The sequence below is a fragment of the Nycticebus coucang genome, chromosome 19, assembly GCF_027406575.1.
Source record: "Nycticebus coucang isolate mNycCou1 chromosome 19, mNycCou1.pri, whole genome shotgun sequence".
In the NCBI taxonomy this organism is placed as follows: domain Eukaryota; kingdom Metazoa; phylum Chordata; class Mammalia; order Primates; family Lorisidae; genus Nycticebus; species Nycticebus coucang.
The window spans coordinates 69,332,204-69,347,852 of record NC_069798.1 but is presented as its reverse complement, the minus strand read 5'-3'; the positions used below and the strand labels follow the sequence as shown (position 1 = coordinate 69,347,852).

Sequence of the window (15,649 nt, the reverse complement as noted above, 5' to 3'; positions counted from 1 at the left end):
ATTTAAAGTCAGCTTAGTGAGGATTTAATTTGTTTTCAGGGGATTAGAGCAGGTAGCACGGGATAATTTCACAATAAAGTGGGACGGGAGCACTCCTTCACTGCACTGGGCCTTTTTTTCCTTGCCAGGCTGCACAGACATTACAAAATTTCAAGTAAATTGTGGAAATACATTCATAAATCAGTCCTAATTCCTCTGCCTGCTTAAGGTGATTCAAAGGAGAGTTCTCTTGTGACCTTGTCCTACGTCCTTCTAATGTTGTCACCCTCCAGGGCTGACACACACAGGTGCGCATGTGTGCACACAATCACACACCCAGATTCCTTTCTCTCTAAGATGGATGTATCGTCCTGTCTCACTCAACACTCTTTGCCTTCGTTCATGTTTCCTGTCCACGAAGAGGGTGCCTGGAGCAGGTGTGCCTGAACCCACCCCCTCCCCCGCTGCACAGCCCCCCCTCCGGGCTGCCCCCAGCACCCTTCCCCTGCTCCACGACTCTCCTACCAGTCTACACACAGCAGCCCTCTTCTGCTCACGGCCACCTTTGACCTCTGCCCCGTACCCCTCTCCCCTGCTGCACGTCCCCCCTGTCTGTACACAGAACCCCTCTCTTCTGCTCCGTGGCTGCCCTCTGGCCTTCCAGGAGTCAGTCTAAAGTCCGTGTGGTTCTGATGGCGGAAGGGCTAGGAGGGAAGCAGCCTGTGAGCTGCTCTCATGATAGTCTTAAAAATCACCTGGGTGAGATGCCCAGATACAGCCAGAGAAGGTTTTTTGTTGTTTGGTTTAAAAAGTAGAGTCTTGTCATTGCCAGTCTGTTATCTCGGAACTTGGCTGTCACTCTCCATTTCATAAAGAGTCTTTTCTTTCTATCGAAATCAAATAGACTCAGAGCCATTTTCAGATTAATGGTCCTTGGTCTAGAGATTTCAAAACCGTTCTGGTCAATCATTCTGAACATTGTCCCCACCCCCCTCCCATCAGAGTGGCTGGGCCAGGTCTTGCCAAGCATCAGGTGGCAGAATCAAGCTTGCTAATCTGGCCAGATCAGGCTGGGCCAGTGACACTGGGGACATGCAGCGGCCTCAGTCACCCTTCCTTGTACAGGTAAGTCTGAGTCTCCGACAGTCAGTTAACTGTCACACATGGTGGAAAAGGCATCCAGGGTTGGTTTTTGTCTGGGACCAGGGGTTTCCCTTTGGGTCCTCTGCTGAACAGCAGTGAGTGGGTGGGATAAAGGGAGATGGAAGTGGACTTTCTATAGCATTTGCTGTTTGATCGGAGAGAGCAGATGAACTGCCAAGACATGAGACCAGAGGGACAGTTCTGCCTGAGCCCAGACAGCCTGGAGGACCAAGAAGCTGAGATGGTGAACACTCACAGCAGCCTCACCCGGAGAGGTGTAAGGACCCACCTGCTCCGTGAGCCAAGAAGAGAGCACAGTGGGAGCCCAGCCTGAGGACCCCGCATGGAGGAAGGGTGGTGCAGGAACCGAAAATGCATGCAAAATGGATGGAAAGAGAAACTGGTGTTTCTGAGTAGTCAGACAAGAGTCAACCTCAGGGTTCTCCAACCTTTTCTATTGCACGGCACACTCGAACCTATAGATAAACTTCCCCAGCAGATTTAAATTAAGTTCATCAAAAAAAGAGTAAAGAAAAAGAATATACTTGTGGTACATATACTTACTGTGCTTTGAGCTTCTTACAAAAATAATTTAATGATCTTTAAAAATTTTCTTGGCACACCTGAGATCCACTTGTGCACTGGCTGAAAAATCACTGGTCGACTGAAAGGCACGTTGGAGAGCCCAGGAAATGCTGAGTCACTGCTCAGGGAGGGCCCTGCAGGCTGCAGGCCAAGAGCTCCTCCCGCCACACAGTTCCAGAGAATTCCACAATCGGAGGCAGTGGCCAGGCCAGTGAGGGTAAGGAGGAAACCCAAGAAGGTTTAACATAAAATTGGGACCCATTTATGTTTCAGGGAGGATAGAAATACTTTAAGGAAGGAGAACCTTGTAAAGAGCAAGAAAACAAAAAGAAACACTTACATGTTAACTATTTGTATATGTCCATCGTTAACTGGTTTTAAAGTAAGTTTATGGGTCGTTCATAGAATTTTTTAAAACTCTCATAATCAATATTTTTTTTTTCAAAGTTCTCAGTCAGGAACCGAGGAAGGCAGAAAATCTAAATAATATATAATCATTTTACTCTCAAATTCATCAAATTCTGACACTTGATGTAATCAACAGGTGAGCATTGGCCTCACCCAGCCTATCAGAGCTGTGCCCGAAGGCCCCAGTGGTCCAACAGGGGCCCCAACAGGGCACGCTTGGATATGGGCAGCGTTGGAATTGGACAGGTGCATTGAAAGGAAGGAAGGACATTGTGTTAAGGAGTTCCCATGAACTGTTTTGCCCCGTTGAGGAGGATTTTCTAATAGGTGAATGAGTCTTTCTAATTAATTGAAGCACTAAAACATTCTCTACAAGTGTGTGTTAAAATATACGAATTGATAAATTAGGTGTCATAAAAATAAGAAATGAAAAGACAAGCCATAGACTGGAAGAAAATATTTTCAGAACACTTGAGTGATGAGAGGCTGGTCCTGAGGTATCATAGAAAGCCCTTACAGCTCAGGGAGAAGGGAAAGACCCCGATAAAATGCACACCATAGGGTTTGGAAGAACCTTCCCAGGACCAGCAGGCAGGTGGCAAATTAGCACACGAAAGGGTGCTGGACACGGTTAGTCACTAGGAAAGTGGAAATGAAAATCTCAGGGAGAGACCAGCACACACCCATTCAGGTTGCTGGCAAAACCCCACTGAAAACCAGTCATAAGCCAGCCCACGTGGGGAGCCACCTGAGCTCTCACGTGCCGTGGCGGGAATGCCGAGTGGCACAGTTACCGCAGAAAACAATTTCACTTGTCATGTGACCTGCACTCCCACTTCTGGGCGTTTACCTAAGAGAGATGGAAACACAGCGTCCGCACCTGTCCACTTCAAGTGTGAAGGGCAGAATCACTCAGCAGGACTCACCCTTTGAGCAAGAAGGGACCAGGCTTACATGAATGTGCAGGTTGCTTTATTCATAACTGCTGACCAAGTAGGGGTCAGCGCCCAGGTAAGATGTGGAATGCTTGTACAAGGGGATACTATTCAGAAACGAAAGGAATGAACTTCTGACACCTGCAGCACATGGATGAGTCTCAAATGGGTCACCCGAAGGGAAAGAAGCCAAACTCGAAAGGCCACACTCCACAACTCCATGTATGTGAAACTATGTGTTCAGGGACATGAAACAGACCGGCCAACCCCAGGCACTGGGTAGTTGAAGATGTGCAGGAGAATTGGGGGACGACTGATGAAGGGGTGCAGGTGGAAGCAGTGGGGACGTTCTTTGCACTCTGGTGTTTGTTCTGCCATGGTGCACGTTTATCAAAATCGTTTATCAAAAAGGACACCTCAGTAAATCTGACTTCCATCCTAGAGCAAAAGGAAGTAACGGAGCCTCTCAAGTTACTTTAGGAATTTCTGTTAGTTCCACTGTCTTTGTATGGGCTGATTTTGTGAAAAGTTTATGCAGTTTCCTCCAAAATACATCTCCGCCTGTCAGTGGTGTGTTTCCCATTACCAATAAAACAATAGTCAGCTCCCTAAATGACTTCCATTAGAAGGTTCTCGTCCCTGTGAATCTCCAGGGATATTTTCACCATTACTTTGCAAATTAAAAGAATGAAGTGGATGTAACGGCTTTGACAAGACAGGAGCCTTAAATAACTGAGAATTTTATAAAACGTAAGACTGTGGAAGGCCAGAAGCATTCCAATTTGTAGATTTATTGGTTGTATTCTTTTTTATTCCTAAGTTTTGGAGCTTTAGCACAATTTTATTTTGTTATTAGTTCTGGAATTTGCTTTAATCTGTATAAACTGCTTTCAAAACTGTAGATAAGGAATGAGCCTGTGTGTAGCATTTTGCAGCTTATAAAATGGTTTCATAGTCCTGATTCATTTTTTCTTCTAACTTGTCCTATGGTAGGTCTAGAATCCTCCCCTGATTGTACAGAAAGAGGAATCAGAAACTCAAACATTGAGGCTTGTCCCAGTTAATAAGCATCAGCCCAGGCCCTGTAGAATCCAAGCAGGTGGGCCCCTCACTCTCCCTCATCCACGTTTGTTATCGAGCTCCAACTATTACCGTGCTGGGTCTGGGAACACACACATGACCCTTCCCTCACATTGTTGTGCGTGGTCATTGCTACTAGGGGTTGCGTTACTCTCATGGCGGCAAGCTGAAGGTCCACCCACTTCAAGGTAAAGGTGAACTGAAGTTTACATGACGGAGTGGGAGGATAATGAGGGGCTGGTAATTAGACGTGTGAACAAAAGCAAAACCCGAGTATCTCTGGTTTCCCTGGAGGTCATCGTGCCATAAAGTGCTCATTGTTGTCATCGTGCGCATGGCCAAAAACTGCTACCACCATCACAAGAAGGAGGACAAAATCAAATAACCCACTTTATCCGGCTCTGTCAGCAGAGGAGCTTTATAGCACAGAGTGGCTATTATACCCTTCAGGTTCACCGCGCGGCTGTATAAATGGGGTGTGCTCTTCTGTGAATAGCACAAAGGCGCACTCTGCAGAGGCCTCTGTAAAGCCGGGGCTGCAGAAAGCTGCCAGGGAGGCGAGGCAGACACCGTCTGTTGTCTTGGGGTCCCGCCAGCCACCGCCGGTGCTCACCCGACTCCGGGTACCTGTGTGTGAGGTACCGAGGCTGGTGGCCGTGACCGTCCCCAAGGAGGAACAAGGCAACTCAAAAAATCCAACCCAGGAAAAAGTGTTTTGGCTTCAAATAAGATGTGTGATCAGGAATAATTCTCTAGCTTGCATTTGGGTCACTAGATTTTCTGCACCTCCCAGTTTCACTTTTAGCTGCTCTGCCCTCCCCCGAAGATCAAGCAACCACAGATAGTTTCTGTGCACCGAAGTAGGAAGTACAGTTGGCCTTCTCTTAGCTGATGCACCATGTGTAACTGTAGGGTTTAATTTTGTCTTACATTAATCAAACAACAATAAAAGCCATAAAAACCCCACCAAGAAGCGTTTTAACTTAAGATGCAATGCTAAACACCCAGGGATTTTTCCCATTGTCTTTGCCAATGCTCCGTAAAAGGAATTAGATAACTAGAGAAAGAAAGAAAAATGGAGCCACTTCTTTTTTGCATAGGAAGGGAGAAAACATATAATAAATTAAGGGTAGTGGGAGTGAAACGAAGGCCAGAGGTAAACGACGTTTAATTGTGTGAGCTGCTCTCCCTGTGGTCCCTGCCAGCTGCTGCAGTCACTGCTCCCTTCCTGTTTTAAGGTGAAAGCAATGATGGTAGACACGGGCAGACACGCAAAAGAACCTATTTGGACTGGCGTGTCAGCTCATCTTTATCAAATGTTGCACAGGTATATTTTGTTGCCATGCTTCATTACCCCAGAATGGCATGCCTGAAATGTTTGTCTCTTCTATAAACCCAATAGCTTTCCCGGCCAGGCATTGTTTGACAGGCAGTAGACGGTGTTTCTCTGGCAGGCTGGGTTTGTAAAAGCTGGGCAATTAAGGCAGAGATGGGAAGGAGGGAGAGAGGGAGGGGGAGGGAGGAAGAGAGAGAAAGAGAAAGGGAGAGAGTTAGAGGAGTGAGAGAGAGGGAGAGACAGGGAACGCAGAGGGAGAGGGAAAAGGGGAGGGGGACGGGGGAGCGAAAGGGAGAGAGAGGTTGAGGGAGAGAAAAGGGAAGGGAGAGAGGAAAGGAGACAGAGGACAGAGGGAGCAGGAGAAGGAGGGAGGAGGGGAGAGGATGGGAGGGCAGAGCGCAGAACTCATTCAGAAGAGTAAGGTGTGCTGTGTTCATTTCCAGGGTCTTTAATAACCAAAGAAGCTGTAAAGAGCTGGTAATGAATCTGGATTGTGTTTTAGGAAGGATCACTCACTCCCCCCGTGATTGGGAAAAATCTTACTCAGACATCCAGGCGTTTGATTTCAAATAGGAAGTTTTGAGAATAATTTCTGTGAAGCAAAAAGGGATGAGGCGAGTGGCAGGAAGAATCCTATGGCAGAGACTAAGATGAGCGTCTGCAGCGCTGAAATTTGGTTTCTTTTACACATAAGACTATTGCATCAAAATTCACCTCTTATCTTCCAGGAGCCTCGTGGAAAATCAATATTTTAATCCTGTGTGGTATGGATTGAGTTCTTGGGAATTAGAATTGGGTAAAGCCTGTATTTTATGCATCTCCCTTAAAGCCGCTGCAACAGCCACTTTTGCCAGTCAGGGAGGGAAGCACAGAGATTTGGTGAAACTGACACACTCCCGTGCCCTGCTTTCCCTCTGGGGACACTATTCCCACTGGACCCCCAAGGCTTATCCTGACCAGGAGCTTACGGTTTGCACAGAGTAACCTGTGGTGACTCCATGAGGCGTTTGCTCATCTGCAGAGGACGCTTGCTGTTCAGCCTGACCTTATGCTAACGCAGTGTTTGTGGCAGAGCCGTTGTGAACCAGACCTGCACTTGTTACTTAGAAAAGAAGGGGTGAGGGCTGCTGATGGGTGGTCCCTGCCTGGGGGTCACCCGAAACTGCAAAACAGACCATCTGCAGGAAGGACAGGGTGTCAGCTGGTGTCTGGCAGAAATTTGGAGAAGCCCTTCTCATCTGAGGTGAAGAGGAGAGTGGGTTTCCCGATGCCTGTTCTGAAACCAGCAAGGCCACCTGGGTGTTGGGAGTCAGAGTCCTCTGGCTTTCAGCAGGCTCTGCAATGCATGTATCTCGCTGAGTAACAACTCCATCGCAGCTGAGTCAGAGGCCACACTCCGGCCAAATATGTGGACGCACTGTACAGTTGCCACTAAACACAGAAATTGTTACCCTAAGTGGGATCAACCAAAACCAAAATAAATAATTTCACATCAGCTAGGGTTAGGTCAGATTTGGCTGCAAAAAAGGGCTATGAAAATATTTTCAGTGTTCAAATCTTTATGGATTTTGTAGTTGTAGATAAGGGAGGTACACCTGGGTTACGCTATAGAAGAAACAGTTGCTGTGACATTACCGTCAGCTGTGGCCTTACCCAGCCTGGACGCAAGGGCCTGTCTGCCCCATAGAGCAGCAAGTTCCCAAGTGGCCACATCACTTGGGACACATGTGTGCTCCTCCAGCTTCTAGTTAGTAAGACGGAGGAGGTGCCAGTCTGTGGCACACTGGCGACACCCCTGTGGAATTGTTCCTGTGGTCTCTGAATGTGGGAGCCTGTCTCTATGGTGTCTGCACGTTGCAGGGGAGAAGCGTGGGTTCATCCCCTCCTCGAGAACGTTTGCTGTCCGCCTGCCTTGTGTTCCACCTCGCTGAAGACCCCGGTTCCACGAGGGCCTTCAGCGCCTTCATGAGCAGGGGCTGGGTCGTGTGGACTCCTGGGGACTTGAGCTCTGCCGTCTCTGGCTTGTTCAACCTTGGAAAGGTCACCTCATTGCTCTGACCTCACTTTTATTGTTCATAAGGTCCCTTCAAGCTTTAATGGTCTTTGGTTACTTTTCCAACCTAAAAAGGAAAGATATGTTATTTTCCTTTTTGAGGAATTGAAAAGGGCTGATTGTGTGTGTGTGGGGGGGTACATGCGCACGTGCGCGCGTGCGCACACACACACACACACACACATTTTAATTCCCTTATGGTGGAAGTGTAGCACGTTTTTGTAATTTATGACCAGCTCTGGATGGTGGCCCAGGTTTAAACTCTGAGCCTACCATTACAACTTTGTGAAGAGGCCTATTTATGGCCCGTCCAAGAAATAAATGCACACATCTGGGATTGCCCAGGCTAGGAACGGTGCATCCCCCCAGAACTCTTGACAGTGTCCCTTTGGGGAAAATAATTAAACATAATTCCATATTCTGGTTGGGCAGTTAAACACCGTGTGCTGGAGGCAGACCCAGCGAAGGGAAAAGTGCCCGTGTTTTATAGAGATGAGTGATGGCAGATTCCAAAGCTCATATAAAAACAAGTTTTTGGTAAATTTATTTTCAAATGGTCTGTTTTACAAGAAACAAAGTGAGACGCTAAGTGATGTTAGAATATGTCTGTCCAGGAGAGCCGTCCATGGAGGACATCTGAGCAGATGCATCTTCCCAGCCCAGGCTCACACTCCCCTCTGTCCATTGCCCGGAAGCCGGTGATCCAGGTCCACGACGTAACTCCCTTTCAGGGCTCTCTTCCTCCCGTCCCCCCAGCCTCTCTCGCTCCCCTTCTCCAAGAGACGGAGCCCTGTGAACTCTCTGAGGGGGGAGGGAGGAAATGGAAGGTCTGTTATTTCATCCTGCAGAAAAAAGCAACACCTTGGAGGTGAATGATCGAAACTATTATGAGGTGTAGCTCAGGGCAGGTGGGCAGGGTGTTAATGAGGCGCCACCTCCTGCTTTCTGACAGATGACTGTCATTGCCGCCAGGCTGCCGTCCATGACTGATGGCCGGGTCAGCCTGCCCTGCAGTGGGAGCGCTGTCTCCCTTCTTCTGTGGATGTCTCTAATCTGCTGACCTGAGGATGACCTGGTAGAGGCTGAGCTGAAATTAACATGTCATTTTCTCTAGTTAAATTAAAGGAGGGGTGGCCAGAGCAGGAGAGCGGAGGAGGAGGAGACTTGGAGCAGAGAGAAGGTGCCTCGCTCTGCAGCAAAGACACGGCTCCTGCCATGGAGCCCCCGTGTCCAGACTCCCACATGTCTAGTGGGCACTGCTTACTCTGTCACGTCAGGTTAGGCCGCTGTAAAAGTGCCCGGGTTTCTTGGCTACACCAAGGAGGGTGACCCAGTGGCTCTTCCACAGCTTTGTGCCCTGGTCTGGGGGCTGAGTCTGATCCACACTGGCCATTTGTCCAGCAGATTCCTGGGGAGCCTCCCTTCCACCAGCCACCATCACATCTTTACCACAGTCTGTTCATAAAATGTTTTTACATTGTGCATTAAATTCAAAATGTCACGACTCACAGGATAGGGGAGCTGGAAATACTTTCTGGGCTTGTCAACCTAGTCGGGAAGGCCCTGTGAGGTTATCTGACTTTGTGGCTGGTTGATAACAGGTCAGTAGCACAGCTGGGTGGAACCACATCCTTCTAGGCCTGTCCCCTGAGCTTCCTGTGGAAGATGAGCTTGAAGGTCTCTGGCCGTCGGTCATGCTCTTTCCCTAATTCGGGCATGACGGTGTCCAGCATACTTTTCTGATCCACACCCTTTCTGAGCCATGCATTTAACTCAGTAATAATTAGCTGATTTGCACACTTTGAAGGAAAGGAGAGCTTTGGGATTTCCTTAATTCTTTAGGCTTCTCGGAACTTTGTGCGTTGTCTTACTATGGTTTCGACTTCGGACTGTATTTACACGTGCTAAGGTGTTCTCCGGCTTTTACGCTGTTCCGTCTCCAGAATAACAAGGAGCGTGAGGCTGGGTTGTAGCAGGTGAGGTGGCAGACAGCCATCAGAAGGGCTTCACAGGCTCTGTGGGGTCAGGCAGACTGCAGGACAAACGGTCAGTGATGCTGCTATATTGTGAATAGAACTTATTTCTCTCCATACATGAAAGATTAAAGGCAAATTATAGGAGGCATGCCATAGTGATCTTACATCCATGATCTCTTTCTTTAAACAGGTACTTGGGTGGAGAGCTATCCACTACATGGTAAATTCGAGTGCTATGCAATCCTTCACATCACATCCCTTTGGAGATGAGGATGACTCAAAATGAGCTTCGTGAATTTCAAGTTGTTTAACTCTGATTTGTAGATTGATTGGCTCTTTAGATCTTGCCTTGTAGATATTTTGTACTTTTTTTTTTTTTTAAAGACAGAGTCTCACTTTATTACCCTCGGTAGAGTGCTATGGCATCACAGCTCACAGCAACCTCCAACTCCCGGGCTTAGGCGATTCTCTTGCCTCAGCCTCCAGAATAGCTGGGACTACAGGCGCCTGCCACAACGCCTGGCTATTTTTCTGTTGCAGTTTGGCCGGAGCTGGGTGGTATATGGGGCTGGCATCCTACTCACTGAGCAATAGTGAGCAACAGGCGCCGCCCTATTTTGTACTTTCTAAGACAATTCTGACTCAAAGTAATTAAAAAATTTTCCAGTAAAGTGGTTCACTAACAGTATAATGAAATGATGAATATTTATATAAATTAGTTCATAAATCAGAAAGAATCTGTTGCTACCCTTAGTGTTCCAAACTTTGGTTCAGAAATGGTCATGATCGTTCTGTAACAAATTGACCAAGTGTATTATGATCCTTGGTGAAGTTGTCGAGACTCCATTTTATTGTATTTTTTAAAACTTTATTCAAATTAATATGAGGGTACAATTTTTAGGTTACATTGTTCTCACTTCCAGGATAAAGTTCCATTTGTGGAAGAGCCCCTCACCCTGGGGGCGTGTTATACACTCACACAGTGAAGGTCCGTTTTATGTCTGAGCATCTTTCCCTATGAGGTCAAAGGGGGTTCTCTTTTGTACTAATTTCAGGAAGACATTTATTGAATATCCACTGTGTGCTGGCTGAAGCTTATCTCCACCTTCATTTAGGTACGTGAAAAACATGCCTGATCAAAGTCATAACAGGTGTGTAGGCTGCCGTGGGCGTGTGGACCGTGTGTGGCAGCTGAGGGGCAGTGTGACATGCTGGAAACTGCCCCAGCTGGGAAGAGCATAGCTGTGGGCCCGGGGTACACCCTTTTGCTGCCTGGTCCCAGGGCGACTCCTCTACGTGCTCAGGTGGCCACCTTGATAACCTGCCACTCTCTGTCCCCGTTCTCAGCTCTGCTGCTGTTCAGAACAGGTCATTCTGTCACACATTTAAAAACTATGAGAAATAACTTAAAATGAATGAGCAACTGTGAGGTATTTTTCTCCTTCTAGATTAGAAGTACAATCTAAGGTATGAAAATTCAAATGGGTAGTGAGTGTTGGGAATGATAGTGATACTCACCGAGGGTATCATCTCTTTGCGTTTGGGCTGGAAGTAGACTTTTTCTCATTTCTGGGACAAGCCACTTAATCACATTTGAGTTAAAAGCACCTCCTGGCAGGGTGAGAACAGGCTCAGGAACAATGCGAGTGCGGGCTGTCCTTCCTCACGGGCGGCTTTGCTTGTTCACACTGATCCTTGACGCACAGGCTCAGAGGAGAAACCTCAAGATAGGACAGAATGAGTCTGTCAGATTCATTTTTCTTCTTTTTCTTGAGGGTGAATTTATTTTTCATGTTTTGAAAGGAGTGTGTGACCATGTTGTCACAAAGTCCTTTTTCCCCCGGAATCACATTTCCATTTCATTTCTAACAAAGCACGCGTTTGAGTCTCAGTATCTGATTGGTTCATCTCTCTCTGTCCCAACCACCCCTTTGCATTTCAGACTTTTATGCCAAAGACATAAATGTTGTGAATGTGGCTTGTAATGATGATGGATTACAGCGTGAGGGCTGGTGGCCAGCAAGCTGGCCAAGTTACCCAAGCCTGCCGTGGTGCTGACTTGAGTCTGAATTATGGAGAACATGAATTCTGGACTCTTTTTTTGCTGCGAGGACAATGAATAAGTATTGTTAGTAGACTAGAAACGTTATAGAAAATGGTGATTTTATAGAATCAAAAACACAGCAAAATGCGGTCTGGCTAGATTCTGTCTGACACGGAGGAGAGATACTGAGGAACCCAGGAAGGAGGAGGCCTGTCCGTGCGCCCACCTGCCCCCAGGCTATGGAGTGAGTGCCTGGGCCTCTGAAGCCTGCAATGTGGTCCAGTCTTTCAGCTCAACTGCTGGTGACACCTAGTGACTTCGTCTTTTATCCCCCTAGATAACAATCTTTTTATTACTTACCTTCTAACTTTAAAATCATGTATTTTGTTGAAGATTGCTACCTTCCCTAGATCAGCTCTCTTAAGAAATAACTGGTCACACGGAGGCTACTGTCATGCTTGGAAGTGTGTGCTGTCCTCACAGCCGCCGATCCCTCCAGCCTTTGAGTCCATGTCTGCTCCCCTGTCCCGTTGTCTTTCAGCAGCCCCTCTCCTCTGCTGGGCCCCTTCTCTCCAGCTTGCTGGGAGGCATTGCCCTCGCAGCACCCCCTGCACTTGTCCTACATTTCCAAGTCCTCCCTCAAGGCTCCTTGAGCTCAGCCTGTGCGTCTGTGCATCTGCTCGGCCCTATCTGGTCCCAGGACACCCTCGGTCAGCTCTGAGTCCTTTCCCGTCCCAGGACACCCTTGGTCAGTTCTGAGTCCTTGCTCATCCAGGACACCCTTGGTCAGCCCTGAGTCCTTTCCTGTTCAGGAGACCCTTGGTCAGCTGCAAGTCCTTGCACGTCCAGGACACCCTTGGTCAGCTCCGAATCCTTGCCCATCCAGGACACCCTTGGTCAGCTCTGAGTCCTTTCCCACCAGAATACCTTGGTCAGCTCTGAGTCCTTTCCTATCCAGGACACCCTTGGTCAGCTCTGAGTCCTTTCCCACCCAGAATACCCTTGGTCAGCTCTGAGTCCTTTCCTATCCAGGACACCCTTGGTCAGCTCTGAGTCCTTTCCCACCCAGAATACCCTTGGTCAGCTCTGAGTCCTTTCCTATCCAGGACACCCTTGGTTAGCTCTGAGTCCTTGCCCATCCAGGACACCCTTGGTCAGCTCCGAGTCCTTTCCCGTCCCAGGACACCCTTGGTCAGCTCTGAGTCCTTTCCTGTCCCAGGGCACCCTTGGTAAGCTCTGAATTCTTTCCCATCCCAGGACACCCTTGGTCAGCTCTGGGAGCTTTCCCGTTCCAGGACACTCTTGGTCAGCTCTGAGTCCTTTCCCGTTCCAGGGCACCCTTGGTCAGCTCTGAGTCCTTTCCTGTCCCAGGACACCCTTGGTCAGCTCTGAGTCCTTTCCCGTTCCAGGACACCCTTGGTCAGCTCTGAGTCCTTTCCCGTTCCAGGACACCCTCGGTCAGCTCTGAGTCCTTTCCCGTTCCAGGACACCCTTGGTCAGCTCTGAGTCCTTTCCCGTTCCAGGACACCCTTGGTCAGCTCTGAGTCCTTTCCTGTCCCAGGACACCCTTGGTCAGCTCTGAGTCCTTTCCCGTTCCAGGACACTCTTGGTCAGCTCTGAGTCCTTTCCTGTTCCAGGACACCCTTGGTCAGCTCTGAGTCCTTTCCTGTCCCAGGGCACCCTTGGTCAGCTCTGAGTCCTTTCCCGTTCCAGGACACCCTTGGTCAGCTCTGAGTCCTTTCCCGTTCCAGGCACCCTTGGTCAGCTCTGAGTCCTTTCCTGTCCCAGGGCACCCTTGGTCAGCTCTGAGTCCTTTCCCATCCCAGGACACCCTTGGTCAGCTCTGAGTCCTTTCCTGTCCCAGGATACCCTTGGTCAGCTCCGAGTCCTTTCCCGTTCCAGGACACCCTTGGTCAGCTCTGAATTCTTTCCCATCCCAGGCACCCTTGGTCAGCTCTGAGTCCTTTCCCATTCCAGGCACCCTTGGTCAGCTCTGAGTCCTTTCCTGTCCCAGGGCACCCTTGGTCAGCTGTGAGTCCTTTCCCGTTCCAGGCACCCTTGGTCAGCTCTGAGTCCTTTCCTGTCCCAGGGCACCCTTGGTCAGCTGTGAGTCCTTTCCCATCCCAGGACACCCTTGGTCAGCTCTGAGTCCTTTCCCATCCCAGGATACCCTTGGTCAGCTCCGAGTCCTTTCCCGTTCCAGGACACCCTTGGTCAGCTCTGAATTCTTTCCCATCCCAGGCACCCTTGGTCAGCTCTGAGTCCTTTCCCATTCCAGGCACCCTTGGTCAGCTCTGAGTCCTTTCCTGTCCCAGGGCACCCTTGGTCAGCTGTGAGTCCTTTCCCGTTCCAGGCACCCTTGGTCAGCTGTGAGTCCTTTCCCGTTCCAGGCACCCTTGGTCAGCTCCGAGTCCTTTCCCGTTCCAGGCACCCTTGGTCAGCTCTGAGTCCTTTCCCGTTCCAGGACACCCTTGGTCAGCTCTGAGTCCTTTCCCGTTCCAGGCACCCTTGGTCAGCTCTGAGTCCTTTCCCGTTCCAGGACACCCTTGGTCAGCTCTGAGTCCTTTCCCGTTCCAGGCACCCTTGGTCAGCTCTGAGTCCTTTCCCGTTCCAGGACACCCTTGGTCAGCTCTGAGTCCTTTCCCGTTCCAGGCACCCTTGGTCAGCTCTGAGTCCTTTCCCGTTCCAGGCACCCTTGGTCAGCTCTGAGTCCTTTCCCGTTCCAGGCACCCTTGGTCAGCTCCGAGTCCTTTCCCGTTCCAGGCACCCTTGGTCAGCTCCGAGTCCTTTCCCGTTCCAGGCACCCTTGGTCAGCTCTGAGTCCTTTCCTGTCCCAGGGCACCCTTGGTCAGCTCTGAGTCCTTTCCCATCCCAGGACACCCTTGGTCAGCTCTGAGTCCTTTCCCATCCCAGGATACCCTTGGTCAGCTCCGAGTCCTTTCCCGTTCCAGGCACCCTTGGTCAGCTCTGAATTCTTTCCCATCCCAGGCACCCTTGGTCAGCTCTGAGTCCTTTCCCGTTCCAGGACACCCTTGGTCAGCTCTGAGTCCTTTCCCATTCCAGGCACCCTTGGTCAGCTCTGAGTCCTTTCCTGTCCCAGGGCACCCTTGGTCAGCTGTGAGTCCTTTCCCGTTCCAGGCACCCTTGGTCAGCTCTGAGTCCTTTCCTGTCCCAGGGCACCCTTGGTCAGCTGTGAGTCCTTTCCCATCCCAGGACACCCTTGGTCAGCTCTGAGTCCTTTCCCATCCCAGGATACCCTTGGTCAGCTCCGAGTCCTTTCCCGTTCCAGGACACCCTTGGTCAGCTCTGAATTCTTTCCCATCCCAGGCACCCTTGGTCAGCTCTGAGTCCTTTCCCATTCCAGGCACCCTTGGTCAGCTCTGAGTCCTTTCCTGTCCCAGGGCACCCTTGGTCAGCTGTGAGTCCTTTCCCGTTCCAGGCACCCTTGGTCAGCTGTGAGTCCTTTCCCGTTCCAGGCACCCTTGGTCAGCTCCGAGTCCTTTCCCGTTCCAGGCACCCTTGGTCAGCTCTGAGTCCTTTCCCGTTCCAGGACACCCTTGGTCAGCTCTGAGTCCTTTCCCGTTCCAGGCACCCTTGGTCAGCTCTGAGTCCTTTCCCGTTCCAGGACACCCTTGGTCAGCTCTGAGTCCTTTCCCGTTCCAGGCACCCTTGGTCAGCTCTGAGTCCTTTCCCGTTCCAGGCACCCTTGGTCAGCTCTGAGTCCTTTCCCGTTCCAGGACACCCTTGGTCAGCTCTGAGTCCTTTCCCGTTCCAGGCACCCTTGGTCAGCTCTGAGTCCTTTCCCGTTCCAGGCACCCTTGGTCAGCTCTGAGTCCTTTCCCGTTCCAGGCACCCTTGGTCAGCTCTGAGTCCTTTCCCATCCCAGGGCACCCTTGGTCAGCTCTGAGTCCTTTCCCGTTCCAGGCACCCTTGGTCAGCTCTGAGTCCTTTCCTGTCCCAGGGCACCCTTGGTCTGCTGTGAGTCCTTTCCCGTTCCAGGCACCCTTGGTCAGCTGTGAGTCCTTTCCCGTTCCAGGCACCCTTGGTCAGCTCCGAGTCCTTTCCCGTTCCAGGCACCCTTGGTCAGCTCTGAGTCCTTTCCCATCCCAG

General features: G+C 49.9%; 1 long non-coding RNA gene across 1 annotated transcript in view; it reads left to right on the top strand.

The window, feature by feature from the left end:
- Positions 1–1,041: 1,041 nt before the first annotated feature.
- LOC128572071 (uncharacterized) overlaps positions 1,042–15,649 on the top strand; it is a 30,520-nt gene continuing 15,912 nt past the window's right edge. The window contains exon 1 of the long non-coding RNA XR_008376035.1: positions 1,042–1,104. This is a non-coding gene — a long non-coding RNA (uncharacterized LOC128572071). The remainder of the gene's footprint in view (positions 1,105–15,649) is intronic.